This window comes from Marmota monax, unplaced genomic scaffold (genome assembly GCF_021218885.2).
Source record: "Marmota monax isolate L192 unplaced genomic scaffold, Marmota_monax_Labrador192_F-V1.1 WCK01_AAM20220418_F8-fsc00158, whole genome shotgun sequence".
Taxonomy (NCBI): Eukaryota; Metazoa; Chordata; class Mammalia; order Rodentia; family Sciuridae; genus Marmota; species Marmota monax.
In genome coordinates, this window is record NW_026694092.1 from 3,672,208 (window position 1) to 3,691,762 (window position 19,555).

A 19,555-nucleotide genomic window follows, 5' to 3' on the forward strand; every position below is an offset into this window, starting at 1 on the left:
TGTTCTCTTTCCTTTTGGAATTTGCTATAAGTCAGTTAGATTTTACTTTTACTCATCTTGCTTAGGACTTTTTAATGTTTGTTTTTTTTTTTTGGGGGGGGGGGGTGCCTGGAATTGAACTCAGGGACATTCAGCCACTGAGCCACTCCCCAGACCCTATTGGTACAGGGTCTCCCTGAGTTGCTTAGCACCTCGCTTTTGCTGAGATTGGCTTTGAACTCCCAATTCTCCTGCCTCAGCCTCCCAGGCCTCTGGAATTCCAGGCGTGCACCACCACACCCATCCTGCTTAGGATTTCTGCATTCCAAAACAGTTCCATCAGTTCTGAAAATTCCTATGTATGATGTCATTGAATATTGCCTCTTCCACATTCTCTTTGTTCTTTCCCTTCCAGAAACTCTAGCATCTATGAGAATTTTCTATTCTATTCTATTCAACAAATCTTTTCACCCCTTCCCTTTTCTTATTTCTGTTTCTTTGTGCTGCATCCTTGATCATTCTGAGCAACTGAACCATCACTCCAGGTCAGTAATTCTTATTTAACTCATACATTGACATTTATATATATATATATATATATATATATATATATTATTTCTAGAAGTCCTATTTAGTTCTTTTTCCAAACATGCATCTTCTTCTTTGTGGTGTGTGTTTGTCACTGCCTATTGTCTATATGCATTTAGTTGTTTTAAACTTGCTGATTGTGGCTCAGTGGTAGAGCACTTGCCTTGCACATGTGAGGCCCTGGGTTCTATCCTCAGCACCACATAAAAGTAAATAAATAAAATAAAGGTATTATGTCCAACTACAACTAAAAAATAAATATTTTTTTAAATGCTGATTTTATGATTTATAATACATTGGTTTTTTTTATCTAAAGTTCTTGGGTATCTGATCCTGCTGTCTCTTGCCCATAGTTGATTGTTTCTTCAACTGTTTTATAGTTTGAATTGTGAACTCATCGTAAGCGTGACTTTATGTGTAGCAATTCTATGAGACCCTAAATGATGGGATGTCCTTCTATGAAGTTTTGTTTTGTTTCTCACAAGATCTTCAAGGGATTTGTTATCACTTTTATGACAATTTCTTAGCTTGTGGCTTCCTAGACCACACAAATAAAATATATTCAATCCCAAACCCTCGTAAGATATAGGTCAAAATTTTCTCAAGAGATACTTTTTTTTCATACAGAGCCTAGGAGAAGACAGATAATCCCCTCTGGGTCAATGAGAGAATTTTCTTCTCATCTACCCTCACATGGAAGCTTCCAACTTTCTAGAATATGTCTCAGGCGGTCATATCCTCATTCACAAGCTCACCGCCCTAGTTTTCAGTACCCTTTTCATTCACAGCCCCTGTCAATTTCCTGTGCGCTCATCTATTCATTCAAATAAGTATTTGTTTATTTCTAGATAACTGTGGAAATGGGTTTTCAGGTTATCTTGATCACAGTATTACCACAACTAGAAGCCAAAATTTATTTATATAAGCAAATATGAAATCCACCAGTTGCCGAGATCCCTGACTGTGATACTGATATTTTTTTCCTTAAGTATCTCTGAGAGATAAATATACTGGTTTACATTTTTTGCACGTATTTTTAAATATTATAAGGGCTAGTCACTGCCCTAAGTTTCAGCATATTTTGTGTTCAGACTCCTGACAGAATATTTGACCTGCTAGATAGAATTGCTTCTTCTTAATCAGATTAGGACTCGGCCATAGTGCCTCTTCTCTTGGGCTTTACCTAAAAATTCTGTGGCCTTTATAGGTTAGTACTACTATTAAGTCATTAATCAGAGAGATAGTGCTGACTATGAAGGGGGAGAAAGCACAGACTCTGGAATCAGGAAGACATGGCTATTACTTTACAGCTGAGTATCTTTGGGCAAGTAGTTCTATCTGAGCCTTAATGTTTCCATCTGTAAACTGGGGTGATAATACCTAGTTTGAAGGTATATTTATTAGTCAGGATTCTCCAGAAAGAAAGAACCAATAGGAGAGAGGAGAGAGAGAGAGAGAGAGAGAATAGATAATAACTAAAAAGGTAATTGATAGATAGGTGACAGATTAGATGATGATGATTATCATCAATAGATAGACAGATAGAGTGAGTAAATTATGGTTTATATATGAGTTGTCCCCAAAAGTTTAGAGGTGAAATAACTTGGTTCTCAGAGCCTTAACCTAATCACTGAATTAATTCCCTGATGGTGATTAACTGAGTGCTAACTGAGACTGGTAGGGTGGGCTTAGAGGAGGTGGGTCCCTGGAGGCATGACTCTGGGGTATATGTTTTGTACCTGGAGAGCAGAACTCTCTGTCTCTGCTTCCCGGTTCCATGTCTTGAGCTGCTTTTCTCCTCCACGCCCTTCTGCCGTGATGTTCTGCCTCATCTTGGGCCGAGAGTAATGGAGTCAGCCATCTATGAACTGAGACCTCTGAAACCGTGAGCCCCAAAGAAACTTTTCCCCCTCTTTTTGTTCTTATCAAATCTTTTGGTCACAACAGTGCAAAAGCTGACTAAACCAGATAGATGATAGATAGATAGATAGAGGATTTAGTAGGGGAATTGGCTCATTTAGTTACTGAGGCTGAGAAGTCCCACGCTAGGCCATCTGAATACTGGAGAACCAGGGAGGCTGGTAACATGGCTCAGTTCAAATTCAATGCTCTCAAAAATCAAGAAAGCGGATGGTATGACTCTCAATCCAAGGCCTCAGATCTGAGTGGGAGGTCCCTAGTGCAAATCTGAGAGTCCAAAAATGGGGGAACATGGAGTCCTGATTTCCAAGAGCAGGAAAAGACAGGGGTCCCAGTTCCAGGAGAGAAAGAGAATGAATTTGCCTTTCCTTTGCCATTTTGTTCTATCCAGCCCCTTGCTGATTGGACGGCACATGCGCACATCGAGGATGGATCTTCCCCACTGAGGCCACCGACTCATGGGCCAGTCTCCTTCTGGCCACCCTCACAGACATACCCAGAAACCATGTTGTATCAGCTTTGTAGGGAACCCCTTAATTCAGTCATGTTGACACCTAAAACTAACTTATCACAAAATGGTTGAGGTTAAAATTAGAGATGAGGTTTATAAAGCACCCAGCACAAAATAGCTTCTTGAGTTATTACTTAATCTACCTTTGAGGATTTTTCATTTAACCATAGTAGCATGGCCCCTTGGTATCTTCCACAATGGCTAAGGTGGTGTTCCTCCAATTTGAGTTCCTTTGTCTCTGTGGCCACCACCTATTTCATTTTCTTCACATTAACAAAAGTTCCCCTTTTTATATGTTTCTGGTCATTTAGGGAACAGTCGTGTTAACTTGAACTGCCTTATCTAAACTTTTGCACCCAATAAATGTGCCCTATTTCAGCTCTAAAGTGAATCATGGCTTTATCTACATCTTTGTAAACGGAATGATATAAGTAGGAAAGAGAAGGTCATTTGTAAATTTCTAATTGGAACATACATGATACAGAGGATGTCAGAGCTGAAAGGGACCTTAGAAGTCCCTAAGATGAGGAGTCTAAGGGCCAGCAAAAAATAATGATAATAATGCTGACCTGCCCAAGTTCACCACCACTCAATGACAAAGCCAAGATCAAAAGCCAGGCTTTCTGTAGGGCACAGTGGCACATGCCTGTAATCTCAGCAACTTGGGAGGCTAAAGCAAGAGAATAGCAAGTTGGAGGCCAGCCTCAACAATTTAGTGAGGCTTTAAGCAACTTAGTGAGACCCTGTCTCAAAATAAAAAACATTTTTAAAGGCCTGGGGATGTGGCTGAGCCCCTTTGGGTTCAATCCTAGTACCCACCCACCCCCCAAAAAGCTAGGCTTTCTGATACCAAGAGCAGGACTATAACTGGAATCATTTTCACTACTACACTACAGAAGTTGCAACGAACCTTCTGGTATAATCAATTTGTAATCTGGAAGCAAGCCAAATCATCATGGTTAATCATTTCCCTTCCACTTTGTTTCTGTGGCCCTGTAAACCTATCAATTGTAGCTTTCCAGGGAGCTTATGACTTAGCATACACAGCAGAGTTGAAAAACTGCTGGGTGAAATAACGAAGAGCCATCTTGCCATTATGTGACATTATGTGCCATGAATTCTAAGCCTGAATTGTACTCTTTTTCATTCTGGATTCCAATTAGAAGTGGCCCTACTTGTTCTCTAGGCCTTACTAGTTTTATGTGTTTTTAATATTTTCCCCACATGAGAAGCAAAAACATGTTTGCCCTTCATTCCTGAGCGGTTAATCCCTCTCAGACACAGAAAGCTGGCAACCAATGAGGAAAGATTGTCTCCAGACACTACTTAAGGCGGTGACCACCCAGTTGAGTGATGGATGTCATTTGTCAACAAGAAACTAGGCTAGTGCCAGGTGCGGTGGCGCACACCTGTAATCTCAGCAGTTTGGGAGGCTGAGGCAGGAGGATCATGAGTTCAAAGCTCAGCAAAAGGGAGGCCCTAAGCAACTCAGGGAGACCCTGTCTCTAATAAAATACAAAATAGCCTGGGGATGTGGCTCAGTGGCTGAGTACCCTTAGTTCAATCCCTGGTAACACCTAAAAAAAAAAAAAAAAAGAAAGAATAAAGAAACTAGGCTAGGGTGGGGGCAGGGAAACATTCAGTTGAGACCCATTACATCCATGAAAAAATTTAAGTGTTGTGTCTTACTAACAGTGGATTGGGAATGTGGTGGATGTTGGGCACAAGTGTATAGTCCCCCAAAGCTTAGCCAGGTGAATGAAATCTGTGTTCCAGAGTGTGGAAAGAGCATCCCTGTTGTAGAACATGGTGGCAGGAAAGTGGGAGGCCAGAATCCCTGGAATTTGGGTGGGCAGGGGTCAGGGACCAACACTGACACACCTTTCAGGCCTGGCCGGTCAGTTTGGTTCGGTCATTGGTTTCAGGTTATGTCTGGAAATCAGGTGAACCTTCCTTTAAAATAAAGAAATGTTTGTCCTTGAAAACTGGGAGCTGAAGTATGGGACCCTACAGTATTGGGCTGGGTCTGGCAGTTCATGGTCAGTGTCCTATAGAAATAGTTGTCCAATGCAGGTCTCTGATACAGAATTGCTCTGCCCTTGAACATTGAGCTTTGCCAGCATCCATTAGTTTTTTGGGCCACAAGATTCAGTCGATTCATGACAGCCCTCACTTGGGAGGTCATTCAGAGACAGCTAGCCAGTCCATGAAATTTGCATCCCCTTGCATAGTATAGAGTTGTCATTGATACACAGGTGTGCAGCCAGAGACTGCATTTCCCAGCTGAATAGCCATGTGACTTGCTGAGAGCCATAGCCGAGTCGGGATGACGCATGGCATTTTTGCCAGAAGTAGTGGTTGAGAGGTGACGCCAGCGAGCCATTAAGATGATGACTTTTGAGTTCTCCCGGAGTTCCCGTTGAGTTCCGGTTGAGTTCCGGTTGAGCTCTCGCGGGGATTCCTGGAGAGTTCCCGTTGGTTGGTGAAGTTCCGGTGGTGGGAGTTCCGGTTGGTGTGTGGTGTGTTCCTGGAGGAGCCGCGTGGGTGGCGTTCGGGAGAGTTCCCGGGGAGCGTGTGTGGAGTGTGCTGGTGGAGTTCAGAAATAAAGTTTGTTCCTGCTTCAGTGGCTCGTGATTTGTGCCCAGCCAGACTGCGGCAGTGACTAGTTCTCTCATCTATTGAATGAGAGACTGAGGCATAAGCATGCATGCCTGCCTTCACTGGGATCACTCTTTCCCTTTCTTTGTTTTTGTTGTTCTTTGTTTTTTGGGTTTTTTTTTGTTTCTTTTGATACCAGGGATTGAACTCAGGGGCACTCTACCACTGAGCCACATCCCCAGCCCTTTTTATGTTTTATTTGGAGACAGGGTCTCCCTGAGTTGCTTAGGGCCTTGCTAACTTGCTGAGGCTGCCTTTGAACTCAGGATTCTCCTGCCTCAGGCTCCTGAGTGCTGGGATTACAGGAATGTGCTACCATGCCCAGCTTCCCTTTCCTTTAAACTGAAAACTGAAGACACAGAGACCTAGAACAGTGGTTCCCCATGTGGGCCCTGGATCTGCAGTGTGTACAACATCTGGAAGCTCATTAGAAATGCACATTCTGAAGTCCACCCTGGGCTTACTAAATCAGACACATTGGAGATGGGGCCCTGAAATCTGTTTTAACAAGCCTTCCAGGGAATTCTCATGCTCCCCAAAGTTTGAGAATCACTGTTGTTAGGCGATAGTAGGACCATAAGATGGAAGAACCCTGGGTTCCTGAATCACCACATGGAGGACAGCCACCTACCAGAAAGAGTTGCACAGAGTACTCTACAAACTGGAAAGAAATCATGGTTGGATTAAGGTTAATCCAACCTTAATTTTAATGGAGGGTTCATTTTTTATATCAGCTGGTGTTACACTAATATCTTGGAAGGACCAACTTTATACCAAACACAATCAAAATGAGGAGGGAAGACAGTGTAATATCACTAGATTCCTAACACTTTAAAGGGGATACATAAGTGTCTTCACACATCTACAGTTGTAGGTGTACCCTCCCCCACGTCATGATCCCATGTCAGCAATAGGAGTACAGATCAGGGTCTTTACCGATCAGGGTCTAGAAATCACAAGCAGCGACGGATCATCTACTCAAACCTGCAGGCCTCAAGGATGAGCAGGAAGAGCAAGAGCTGTGGCTGATCCCGAGGGACTGGGTGTCTTGTGCCAGTCTCATGCAGATGGCTTTCACAGGAAAGAAGACAGACACCATGGACTACCTGCCAGTGAGCTGAGTATCTAACTATATAAGCACTGTTCCAGGACAAGGTTCAAGAATTTTCCAGTGTCTGTGAATCTACACATACCTGGGTGTGAGCAGCTACTATCCTGCTACTGACCTGGCTAGATTAGCTTTTATCGGATCTGCAAGGATGTGGGATCTGGTAGGAAGAATTCCAAGAAGACTCTCCAGCTCTCAGTGACTCTTGCTCTTTCCTTCAAGTGTGATCAGAAACTGTGAAATATGATTTTAAAAATCCACCCCCAACCCCATAATTATGGTACATGATTTGGCAAAAGGGAGATCATCCTGGGTGGACTTGACCAAATCCAGTGACTCCTTTAAAAGTCTAGAGTCTTCTCTGGCTGGTGACAGAAAAGAGACAGAGTGACATGCTCCGGGTGGCTTAGAAGAGAAAAAGTACCCATGTGGACTGTCTACTGGGGCTGTGACTCAGTGGTAGAGCCCTGCCTAGCATGTGCAAGGCCCTGAGTTCCAACCTCAGCACCACCAAAAGACAAAAGAAAAAACAGAGCCCCAGTCCCACAACCCCAAGCAACTAAATGCTGCCAACCCCCAGGAGCTTGGAAGAGGATCCCAAGCCACAGATGAGAACAAAGCCCCACAAATCCAGGACTACAAATCCACAGAACCGTGAGATACAGTCACACATCACTTCACAACGGGGACATCTTCTGAGAAATGCATCATTAGGCAATTTCATCATTGTGCAAACATCATAGAGTATCCTTCAACAAATTAAAGATGGCTACCATGTCACTAGGTGATATAATTTTATGGAACCACAGTCGAATATGCTATCATTGACCAAAATGTTGCTGCTAGGTAGCACATGACTGTAATAAATTTGAGGTATTTTAAGCTGCTAAGTTGGTGGCAGTTTGTTATGTAGCAATAGAAAACTAAAATGGGGGGGGGGGTCAAGAGTCTGTCTGTGTAGCAAACACTGTCCGTGCTTGGCAAGAGCCCCCAGGCTCCCTCTGAGGGCTTCCATGTACCCTCCCCCATCTGCTGTATGCTTTTAGTTCAAACAGCCTACACCTGCTATTCTCTTTAGCCAGCTGGCCTGGGCTTCTAGAAGCTTATGCAGAGCTAGAGTTGCCTGGGAATTTATGCTCCCCTGAGGAGACACTTAGTCAAAGACCAACTGGTTTGAGAGTGTCAAACTCAGCCTCCCTACCTCAAGTTGGGATGGGCTCAGAAGTATAAGTCACACACCAGAGCTCCTCTGCAGGATCAGGCTGAGGCTGAGAGTTGTCCAGAGATGTCCTCGCCTGCTTCCCTCCCCTGCCCTTCCCTGTTTCCCCCACTTCCTCTCTGTTCTCCCCCTAGGAGCCCATCCTTAATCCTTCATGGCTGAAGCCTTACCAGGTTCTTCTCCAGTAGAACCTCATATATGAGTCATTTTGTGTTGCCTTAACAAAATACTTGAAGCTGGCTACTTAGAAAGAAAAGAGGTTTGCCCAGCGTGGTGGCGCACACCTGAAATCCCAGCAGCTCGGGAGGCGGAGGCAGGAGGTTCGCAAGTTCAAAGCCAGCCTCAGCAACTTAGTGAGGCCCTCAACAACTCAGTAAGACCCTGTCTCTAATAAAATATAAAAAGGGAGTTGTGCTCCATTTGTGTACAATGTGTCAAAATGCATTCTACTGTCATGAATAACTAATTAGAACAATTTTTTTAATGGGCTAACGAACTAAAAAAAAAATGCTGGGAATATGGCTCAGTGGTTAAATGCCCCTGGGTTCAATCCCTGGTTTAAAAAAAAAGAAGAAGAAGAGGAGGAGGAGGAGGAGGAGGAAGAAGAGGTGGTTGTTTGTTTATTTAGCTCACAGTTGTGGAGGCTGAAAGCCAAATACTGGGTGACAGCATCTGTTTGACCTCTGGAAGGGTCTCTGACTGCATCACAGCATGTGTAGAGGGCTACACACATGAAGTGGCCTTGTTTGATAACAACCACTCTCATAGAAACTAACCAGGAGCCCACGAGAACTACAGTGTTTTCTTCCAAGAGTTCCATTCCCAATGACCTGATTACTTTTCTCTAAGAACCATGTCTTAAAGGTCCCATCACCTCTTAATGTTGTCACACTGGGGACCAGGCTTCCAACACATGAATTCTTGGGGGACAAATCACATCCAAACCACAGCAACTCCAAATGCTCCACGTTCTAATACCATCATCTTGAGGGATGGATTTGAACCCATGAACTTGAAGAGGAGAAACAAACATTCAGACCATAGCATGTAAACAAGCTCCAAATGTTCAAAATTCACACCCCCTCCCAACGTCCCCACCTCTTTCAATTTCAGGCGGAAGTGGGTGGGAACACCCACTGATTTCAATGCCAATGCCAAATTGCAAACCCATTTGGCACGCACATATCACACACAACACACACAGAATGCATAGGACACACATAAAGGCACCACACACAGATACAATACACAAATGCGCACAATACAAATGTGCAATGTGCGTTAGTCAGCTTCTCGTCGCTGTGACCGAGAGGCCTCACAAAAACAACTCAGAGGAGGAAACTGGATTGGGGCTCACAGTTTCAGAAGCTCAGTTCCTGGTTGGTTGGCTGGCTCCATTGCTTTGAGCCTGAGGTGGAGGTCGAACATCATGGCACAAGGGTGTGACAGAAGAAAGCTACTCAGCTCATGGCAACCTGAGAGCAGGAGCAGCCAGAGAAAAGACATAGAACCCCCATGGACCTACTTCCTCCAGCCATATTTGACCCCCTTACAGTTACCACCTAGGACAGTAGTTCTTTCAAATTACTAATCCATCAAGTAGATCCATCCACTGACTAGGTCATAGCTCTCGTAATCCGATCATTTCGGCCCTAAACACTCCTGCATCAACACAGGAGTTTGGAGAAGTACCTCGTATCCAAACCTTAACAGAATATATACAATACACAAATCACATAAACACAGCACACAAAATATAGACAATACATGATACAGTACAGACGACACACATGACATACAACTTGAAACCCCCAAGTAACATATACCACACACACGACATATGCAACCCACAAAACAGACAAAATGCATACACACAACAACACACATACCACATACACACGTGCACACAGCCGCTTTTCCACCAGTCCCTTGCCCACCTGGGCAGAAGGCAAAGTCTAAAAAGAGCGAGGCCCTGGTTGTGACCTCATCAGGGCATCTGGGCTGCTTTGAGCACCGTTCTGAAGACAGGGTTATTCTAGTTCATTGCCGCTGGGCCTTCTAACAGACTTTCTCTTTTCTTTCTTGTGTCTTGGTATTAATTAGCCCTGGGATTTAAATCTGACGCATCAGGCCAAAACAATTCTAAATGCTTTTGGAAAAACAAATTCCAAATTAGCTGTAGCTGAATGTGCATCTATTTGAAAGGCAGGCAATGTGAAGACTGACCCTGTAGAAAACAGAAGTGCAGCTGGGCAGGGTGGTACAGTGGGGGGCAGTGGTGCATGCCTGTAATCCCAGCGGCTCAGGAGGCTGAGGCAGGAGGATCTTGAGTTCAAAGCCAGTCTCAGCAACAGAGAGGCCCTAAGCAACTCAGTGAGACCCTGTCTCTAAATAAAATACTAAATAGGGCTGGGGATGGGGCTCAGTGGTTGAGTGCCCCTGGGTTCAATCCCTGGTACCCCCCAAAAAAAGAAAATAGAAGGGAACGCCCCAAGAAAAGAAAGGCAGGATTGGAAAGATTTGGTGACTACCTGGTCCACAGCCCGGCCCTGGCAGGGTTGGGGGAGGAGGTTGTTGGGCGATAGGAGGGTGGGAAACAAAAGTTTGACATCTAGGTCACAGGTGAAGGGAGCGACAGTCCTTCTGTGTTCCTCTCCATGGCCTTGTAGTCTTTGAAACAGGCACTGTCAGGGAGTTCCCGGGATCCAGTCCTCCTAAAGCTACTGGATGCTAAATTCACCTTGAATGTCTCTCTGCTCCAACTGGTGACCTTCCTACACCCACCTTGGCCGTTTCTGAATGGTCCTGAAGGTGTAGGGCTGGGGTGGACCACGTGGGGACTGTGGAAAGCACTGAGGTGCCTAACACCTGGCACCAGTCTGACCATTTGGTGAAGTGCTGTTTCCCCCTCAGCAACATGTTATGTCCTTTAAATGCGGGGACTGGCTCCTTTGTGGTCAGAGACACTGGCTTGAAAATGTTTTCTGTGTGCACTTGCCTAAGTGGCTGTCTCAGCTGGAGTTTGGTCAGGGAAGCAGAGACACTCTCTACACTGAAAAGGAGGAGGAGTTGTCATGGAGCACTGGAGGGAGCCGCCTGGGCAGTCTAGGGAAGGCCACCATTCCTACGCCTGGTGGGGACTCTCAAGACATGGCCGGTGACCAGGGAGGAAAAAGATGAGCTGGAGAAAGAGGGACCCAAAACACAGTGAACCTATGAAAAAACATTCAGGCATGCATCTGTGTCCCACCACCTCCAACCTCGAACACACAGGGAACCTTCAGATTAGACCCACGTCCTCCGCCATATGGGCACACACGATAGCCCTGGGATTCCACGAAGCCAAAAGAGGAGGCCTGATGGGCACTGGAGGGACCTGGTTACTGCCCTATCAAAGTGAGCACACAGATCAGTGATGACACATGCGAGATGCTGTCTGAGCAGAGAAATAGCTGCTTCTTCACTTCCACTTTCAACTCGCATATCAATTTCTCTTCTGGCCAACCCCAACCCAGAAACATACAGGGAAGAGAATTCTAGGAAATCTAATTGAGATCAGTTAGGTGGACACAGCACAAATGCACCAACTAGATCATCACATTTCTATCTACTCAGTGAACCACACTCACAGTTGTTCCCGACAGTAATTAAGTTGGGTCATAAGTGTATCAGTCAGCTATTGCTGTGTAACAATCTCAAGATCATCACAGCACCTGCCAATGCATTTGTGGATTGGCTCCACAAGTTTCTCATACTCCTCCTGGGACCAGTGCAAGCTGGGACACCTTCTTCTCATGGTGAGAGCAGAAACACAAGAGAACCTGCAGGAACTCATGAAGCATCTTAAGGTCTAGGCTGTGAATCAGAGCACTGTCCCATCTACCCTGTTCCATTGGCCAAGAAAGTCACATGGCCAAGGCCACAGTCAAGGGATAGAAATGTACACCCCACCCATGATGAAACTACAGCAAGGATGTGAATGTAGGGAAAAATTGGGGTCAGTGACTTAGTCCACCACAAGGGGAAATTCTCTCCATCTGGATATAACTCCCCTGCCAGTCCATCACCAACCCAAAGGGGACTCATTCCTCTTGTACCTCTCGTTCTTTGACTCTGACTTTTCAGCTGATCATCTTGGGTTATTCCTGTCTCGCTTTTACCCATATCCTTCCATCTTCCTCTCTTTCAAATTGTGACTGGTAATCACAGGAGGAAAAAATAGCTTTTTTTTTTTTTTTTGGTCATTCCATATATGAGGCAAAACTATGTGATAACCACCTGAAATTCTGGAACAGATACAATTGAACTAAGGAAAGGAAAAGCTATTCGTTTTGAAGTGAAATTAGATAAAATAAAGAGTCAAAGTCATCAATCTCTAACAGCCCTTGAAATTGTCTGGAAATGTCATCCATAATCACTGCCGAGTCTCCATGTGCCTCCTCAGACTAGCTCATTTAATGTTACTATTTGGCAATTGTTTCTAAGGACTATAATTTCTTCTTATCAGTTTCTTTCTTGGGGTGTTTTTGAGGAAGACTGTTAAACCACAGAAGGCACTTAGCAGAGTGACAGGCACCCAGCAAGTTCTCATCACTATTAGTCACTGTTAGTCACGGTCACAATCTTTGGTACAAAGGCATGGTGCTGTGCATAGGTAGCTACTGCTGTGTAACAAAAGACCCCAAAATATACTGGCAAAAAAAATCACCAGTCATTGTGTTAAGTTCATGGATTCTGTGGGTCAGGAATCCAGACAAGGTGTGGCAGGGGTGGCTTGTTTCTCCTCCATGGTGTCCGAGGCTTTGGCTGGGAAGACTCAATGGTAAGGAATGACTTCAGTGACTATGAACTCACAGAGTGCCCCCAACCTCCTTCAATGTTCCCAGGGCCTCTCCCCATGGCCTCTTCAGCTTGGTGGCCTCTGGCTACCAGATGGCTCAGACCTCCAAGAATGAGTTCATTCCAACAAATAAGTTAAAAGCTGCATAGCCTTTTGAGGACAGTCTCTGAAGTCACATTATGTCCCTTCTGCCATCTTCTATGAGCCAAAGCAGTTACAAGCTCACTAGGACACAAAGGGAGGGGGACACAGAGCCTACCTCTCCATGAGAGAGTTGTGAAAAAAATTTCTGCCACATCTTAAAGTCACCACTTAGCTATTTCTGGTACATTGACAGTTGAATAGGCTTTTGTGGTTTAATCAGGAACCTCAAGATTTTTCTTAGCAGGGTTTCTATGGGAACTATGTGTTGGGGTCCAGATAACACACTTTCCAGTTCACTTTGGAATACAACTCGTTCATCGGGGGGACTCTCAAATTCACATTCCAGACCCACAAAATGTCTAACAGTGAACACGGCTACCAATATTACCTATTAATTAGCAAAGCACTTCCCACGACCCAGACCTAGGCTTCTTACTCTGGGTGGATTTGATCCTCTTGACAACCTTATAGATACTATGGTCATTTCCATTTTGCTGATGGGGAAAGTAAGACTTGGCGAAGACAAATGATAAATCATCCAGCCAGGACTTTGACACAGATTTTTTTTTTTGGGGGGGGGGGCAGGGGGATGGTGTTGGGAATTGAACCCATGACCTTGTGCATGCGAAGCAAGCACTCTACCAACTGAGCTATTTCCCCAGCCCTTTGACACAGATTTTGAAACCCAGTTTCTCTAATCCCCAAACCCATGCTTAACTCACCACAGTGAGTAGACGCCATGAATACATTGAAGGGACTGCCCTCCTTGCTGGGTGGCACTGGCTGACACCACCCCTTCATGTGGCCACAGCTCATTTGCACCCTCTAGCATCCCAGCCTTCTGTGTCCCAGCAGCCCCATCCTTCCTAAACCACAGCAAACCAAGCCACACTCAGCTTTTTGTCCCCAGGCATGGATGGGGAATGAAGGGATGTTTTTGTCCCCAGCTATACAATGCCATTTGTTCGGGGGGCAGCTCTGGGGCGGTGCAGGGGGTAGGGGTGGGACAGCGAGGCAAACACAACCCCCATTCTCCGGGGCTGGTTAACTGCACACACAGCGGGAGGCCAAGCTCAGGCCCCAACGGCCCTCGGCCCCTGGGCTGCTGGAGACGGAAAAAAGGTTGCTGCTCTGGTGGGCTTTCCCCGAGGTTTCACAGTCAAGTGTCTGTGTCACCCGCCCCGGCCACCCTACCCCGACCCACTGTTTCCCCAACATCCCTCCTCCACCCCCGTCCTGCAGTTTGGGATGAGAAAACCCCCTTGTTTCAGATCTTTGCAATAATGATGAAAGTCTTTCTTTCCCCCTTTTTAAGAATTCATCTGTGCATTCCAGAGGGGGCATTTATCACCCCGTGCCCAGGCTGCAGACGTCTCCCTCCTTCAGATCCTCCTGCCGAGAAAGGCGGCCTTGTCAGACACATGAAACCAGCCCCTCTGGACATCTGGACAAGGCACAGCCCTTTGGCTGAGCACGAGACTGTCCTGAATGCCGCAGACAGTCAAAGGAGAGCCCTTGTTCCCCGTCCAAATGGCCCAAATAAATGGACGCAGCTGGGCACAGAGGAGGCGGTAGGCGTAGGGGGAGAGGGGAGCCAGGCCTTCTTGGCTGGCGCCCCAGGTACCTCCACGGGACAATCTGAAAGGCAAATTTGCTTGCAGAAGAGGCATCTGGAGCTGCCTTGGTAACACCCTTCTGCTAATAGAGTTAGGAAGGCTCAACTGGTAACTGGTAACTAACAGGTAACTGTTGCTTTGGACTTGCTTTTGTCTGAGAAGCACCCCATCTTCTAGTGAAAGAACCTCTTTCTTGTGGGCAACCAATTCCACTGAAGGATCTGAGCACCACCACCATCCACAAGACTCTGACCCAGCCCTGGCTGGCCGGCCAATCAGCCTACTCCACTACTCGGGCACAATCATTGGGCACTTGATGCTAGATTGGCCAATCAGAGACCTCCTTGAAACTTTTCTCCCAGAGATAAGACCTCTCTTTTCCCACCAGGGTAGAATAAGCCCTGCAGCTGCCAGCCGCCATCTTGCTCACCATGTAGCCTGAGACTGTCTAAGAAATGAAGTAATCGAGCCCTAAAATTATCATTTGAACCCCTAGATCCACCTGAAGCTATATCTGAAGCTATTTGCTGGACATTTAAAGTCTCTGCAGCAATTCTACGTTTTGCTCTGGCTGATGTAAATTCAATTTCTGTTTTCTGTACAGACCCCAAAGACACTGACTCACAGTTTCTCCTTGAATAAATATAAAGTCGTCAACCTAGCATTTGAGGGGCTCCGTGAAGTAGCCACAGCATAGACATCCCAGGTCCCCATGGGCAGCCAGGCCAGCCTTGTCCCTGCTCCACAAGGGTCAAATTCAGCCCATCCCTCCAAAAGCAAGCACGCCCCCAACTAAATGGTTCTTGAAGGAAATGTAACTCCAGCTGTGGCCCAGAGACACACTGGGAGGGACGCATCACCCTCATGCTTTGCCCTGTGACCTGGGGAAAACTCTGCACTGATGGGAGCCGGCCAGCTGCCATGTCTAGGCATGAAGCTTCCAGCAAATCCCCTCAAACCTGCCCACACCCACATTCCCAAGTACCCTCGATGAAGGTGGCAATCCATGGGGATGTCCTAGGACTGCCAGGGACCCTCAGGAACACCTTGGGGCCATCGCCTTTCAGAAAAGAGCTGCAGCTGACTTCTGGGTGCTGCTACCCAACTTCCCTGGCATGTTGCTCTGGACCTCCTTCCCCAGCCTCAAAACTCTCTGCCAACTCTCTAGCCCAGAGAACACGACTGTGTGTGTGTGTGCATGCATGTGTGTGTGTGTTGAGTGTGCAGTACGTGTGTACTTGAGTATGGGAAAAAAACAGGCACAAATTCAACTACAATGGATACATTTTACTAGCTCTCTCTCCCTTCTGTGATCTTCCCGAAATCCCTTTGTAACTCACACCCCTCATCTCTCAGCTTCCTTCCTTAATGTGCGCACTTGACAAGAACATTGTGGACTGTCTACTTTTTGATTTTGTACCCGGGATTGAACCCAGGAGCACTTAACCACTGAGCCACATCCCCAGCTCTTTCTTATATTTTATTTAGAGACACGGTCTCACTGAGTTGCTCAGTGCCTCACTAAGTTGCTGAAGCTGGCCTCAAATTTGAGATCCTCCTGCCTCAGCCTCCTGAGCCACTGGGATTACAGGTGTGCGCCACCGTGCCTGGTTTGAGTGTCTACTTGATGCTAGACTCTTGACCCGTAGTACTTCTTGGTAGGTTTCATCATCCCATTTTACAGATGAGGAAGCTGAGGCTCAGAAGGATTAATTACACTGTCCCAAAGCACATAGAAGAGTTGAGGTTTGAAACCAAATCGGAAGAGACACCAGCACTCACCACCTTCCCACTATACTCTACTGCCTCCAATGTAGCCCCACATAGAAAAAGCTGCCCCTGGTGCAGGTGACTGTTCAGAAGCCTCTGAAAGCCTTTCCTTTCCCACCTGAATTATAAATGCTCAGCACAGAGACTCAGTCCTTTCTCTGTCCTTTAGCCCTGTCTTCCTCCAGTACTGACATTTTTCAGGTCCTCAATCGATGTTGATTAAATTGAACATCATAAGATGCACAGAGCTAAGCCACCTGGCCAAGAGAACAGCAAACCTTTTAAAAATGCCTAACTCAGGGACATAGTACTTATCACCCTTAGCATATAAAGGTGTTTTAGTCAGATTTTTGTTGCTGTGACTAAAAGACCTGACAAAAACAACTGTAGAGGAGGAAAAGTTTATTTGACGGCTCATGGTTTCAGAGGTCTCAGTCCATAGACAGACGGCTCCATTCCTTGGGGCTAGAGATGAGGCAGGACATCAGGCAGAAGAGTGTGGCAGAGGGAAGCAGCTCACATGGTCAGGAAACAGAGAGAGACTCCATTAGCCAGATACAAGTATGTACCCCAAAGGTACGTCCCCAATGCCCACCTCCTCCAGCACACCCTACCTGCCTTCAGTGACCACTCAGTTAATCCCATTAGGGGATTAATTCTCTGATTGGGTAAGGCTCTCACAACCCAATCACTTCTCCTCTGAACCTTCTGGCATAGTGTCACACATGAGGTTTTGGGGGACACCTCACATCCACACCATAACAAAGGGGAATAATAATAGTATCTATTTCATAGTTTTCTTGTCAGTCACATGCAAAAATAATGTAAAGATCATGGCACAGTACTGGTCTACAGTAAGTGCTCAATAAATATTAGAGAATATCATTGTTTGTTATTAACCCCAGGCCAAGCTTAAGCTTTTTAAGTCCCTTTACTCTAAGACAGTTCTGTCAACTGCTGCATGCAGTGTGGGAACCAACTAAGACAGATGTACATAACCCAGTGACTGTCTCCCAGGCTCTCGTGGCAGGATTTGAGCTGTTCTTAAGGTCTCATAAATGCCCTGCTCTACTGAGACTCTCAGAGGACAGAGGGAGGGCAGCTGAGTGAGTCATTTTGTGTCTTATTTAGGAGCAGTCTTGCATGCTGGTGGAAAGGTCGCTGTAATGCAACCCACGTGACTGAGCCTGTGCCCAGTGAAAGTGTGAGCCCAGGCTCTGCCATTGAACCCGTTCTTGCTTCGTGCAGGTCACCAAGCACAGACCTGCCACGTGTCTGAATGCCAAAATCATTTAATGATTTAAAAAGATCGAGATCAATGGCTTCAGCAACTTCTGGGAAGCGGTAACTCAGCGAGCTGTGGAAGGTTCTCAATTTGCTGTCTCCAGCCTGGCCCTGGGGCAGGATTTATGCTGAATGGGCTCCAGGAGGCAAATATATCCTGGGATCGGCCCTGTCCAATCACCCCGCCCAGGAAGTGCTGGCACACTGACATCACCCTCACAGCTGCCAAGGCCCCCTTGCTCTGAGGGGCACTCTCTCATTTCACATTAATTAGAAGGCCATTTTCCAAGCATTTCCATCCCATAATGAAGGGCTTTCTGCAGTGGCTCAGTGAAATATTAAAACATCTGACTCGGAATCTTAAAAAAAAAAAAAACCATCCTGCCTGCTCTGTCTGTATATCGTATAACCGTTCACATTCCATGGGGGAGAATAAGTTAAGAAATAGGACATCTTGTCCCAGAGGCACGCAGAGGAGGCGGGGTGGCTAGGGGGAAATGACTACACCACTGCCATCAAACATTAACCACTGTGCTGTCCTCCTCTCTCCACAGCTACTTCTGATGGGGACATGGAGGAGTGGGAGAAATGAACAGATAAGAAAGAAGGGAACACGGGACAGAAGATATCTTCTGTAGTCCTCTCCCATGTTGACCCTGGCCTGATCATGTGACTTGCTTTGCCCAATGGAGCATTAGCAAGAGTGACACAGGCAGAGGCTGAATTTGCACATGCATCTTGTTCTCCTGGAACTCACTCTTGGAATCTGACCACCATGCAAAGTAGCCCCAGCTAGTCGTGTGGAGAGACCACGTGGAAGCCCGCAGCCTTCCAGCCATCCCCACTAATGAATGGGTCATATAGGTGAATGAGGTGTCTTGGACATTCCAGTCCCATCCACCATTGGCTTCAGCCACTCAAGATACCTCAAGCAGGACCAGCAGAAGATCCACCCAGCTGAGCCCTAATCAGTGCCCAGAATCATAAAAAAAATTCTGTTATACCACAATGTCGAATCAAAGCCTTCCATTATTCTCTAGTGGACCCAAGATCAAGATCACATTTCCTGGTGCCCTTCATGAAAGTTCTCCATATCCAATAACTTCTGCTTTTCTCCTACCATCCTCCTGAGCTAAGGTACGGTTTCTGCTAAACCATAGCACCTGAATTTCTCACACAGTAAATCATGACCCTGAAGGGCCTCACTCCCTCCTTGACATTTACGTGATAACGAACCAGGAGTCCTAGGTTAAAAGAATATAAAATAATTTTTTTTTCATTGCACCTGTGTGACAAAGGGTGTATCTGTAGATAGCACAGTGTGGATACTGAGAAATGAGGTTCAAATTAATAAAGACCAAATTTAACATCTATGCATACAATACAGTGATTAGATATAGAATTTCTTGGCTCATGCTATATCACAAACTAAGCTAAGTATCGAAAGGCTGTTTTGCTATGCGGAAGTCCTTGCTATAATGAATTAATAAGAATGCTGTGCAATCAACATGTTAATTGTATGTAAATGGTATTTTTTAAATGCTTTAAAACAATTTATTCCCCTGAGCATTTTAAATAGGCCCCCTGGAAAGTTATTTATGTAGTCATTTGCTTGGTGAACTTCTCTCTCCTAGCAGCTTCCTTCTATCCACAAATGAGCAAGAAGAAATCTTGCTGCCTGCTTATCTTCCTTCTTAAGACCCAGGAACAAGTGGCCTGAGGATCAAGGCCTGAGATCTGTCCCAGTGATTCTGAGATCTGATGACTTCCTCTTTTGTGTCCAAGGTCTCTGGTCCCATCTGTCAATCTCACATGGGGTCTGAGTTAGGTTAAAATATGGGTAATGTCGAGTACAGTGGTGCACACCTGTAATCCCAGCAACTCAGGAGGCTGAGGCGGGAGGATCCCGAGTTCAAAG

At 45.9% G+C, this 19,555-nt stretch overlaps 1 long non-coding RNA gene across 1 annotated transcript; it reads left to right on the forward strand.

Annotated features, from left to right (window-relative positions):
- The first annotated feature begins 364 nt into the window (after nt 1–364).
- On the forward strand, nt 365–19,232 carry LOC124107119 (uncharacterized). Its single transcript, XR_006856294.2, has 2 exons — nt 365–524; nt 18,192–19,232. It is a non-coding gene; the product is annotated as an uncharacterized LOC124107119 (long non-coding RNA).
- Nucleotides 19,233–19,555: the final 323 nt, after the last annotated feature.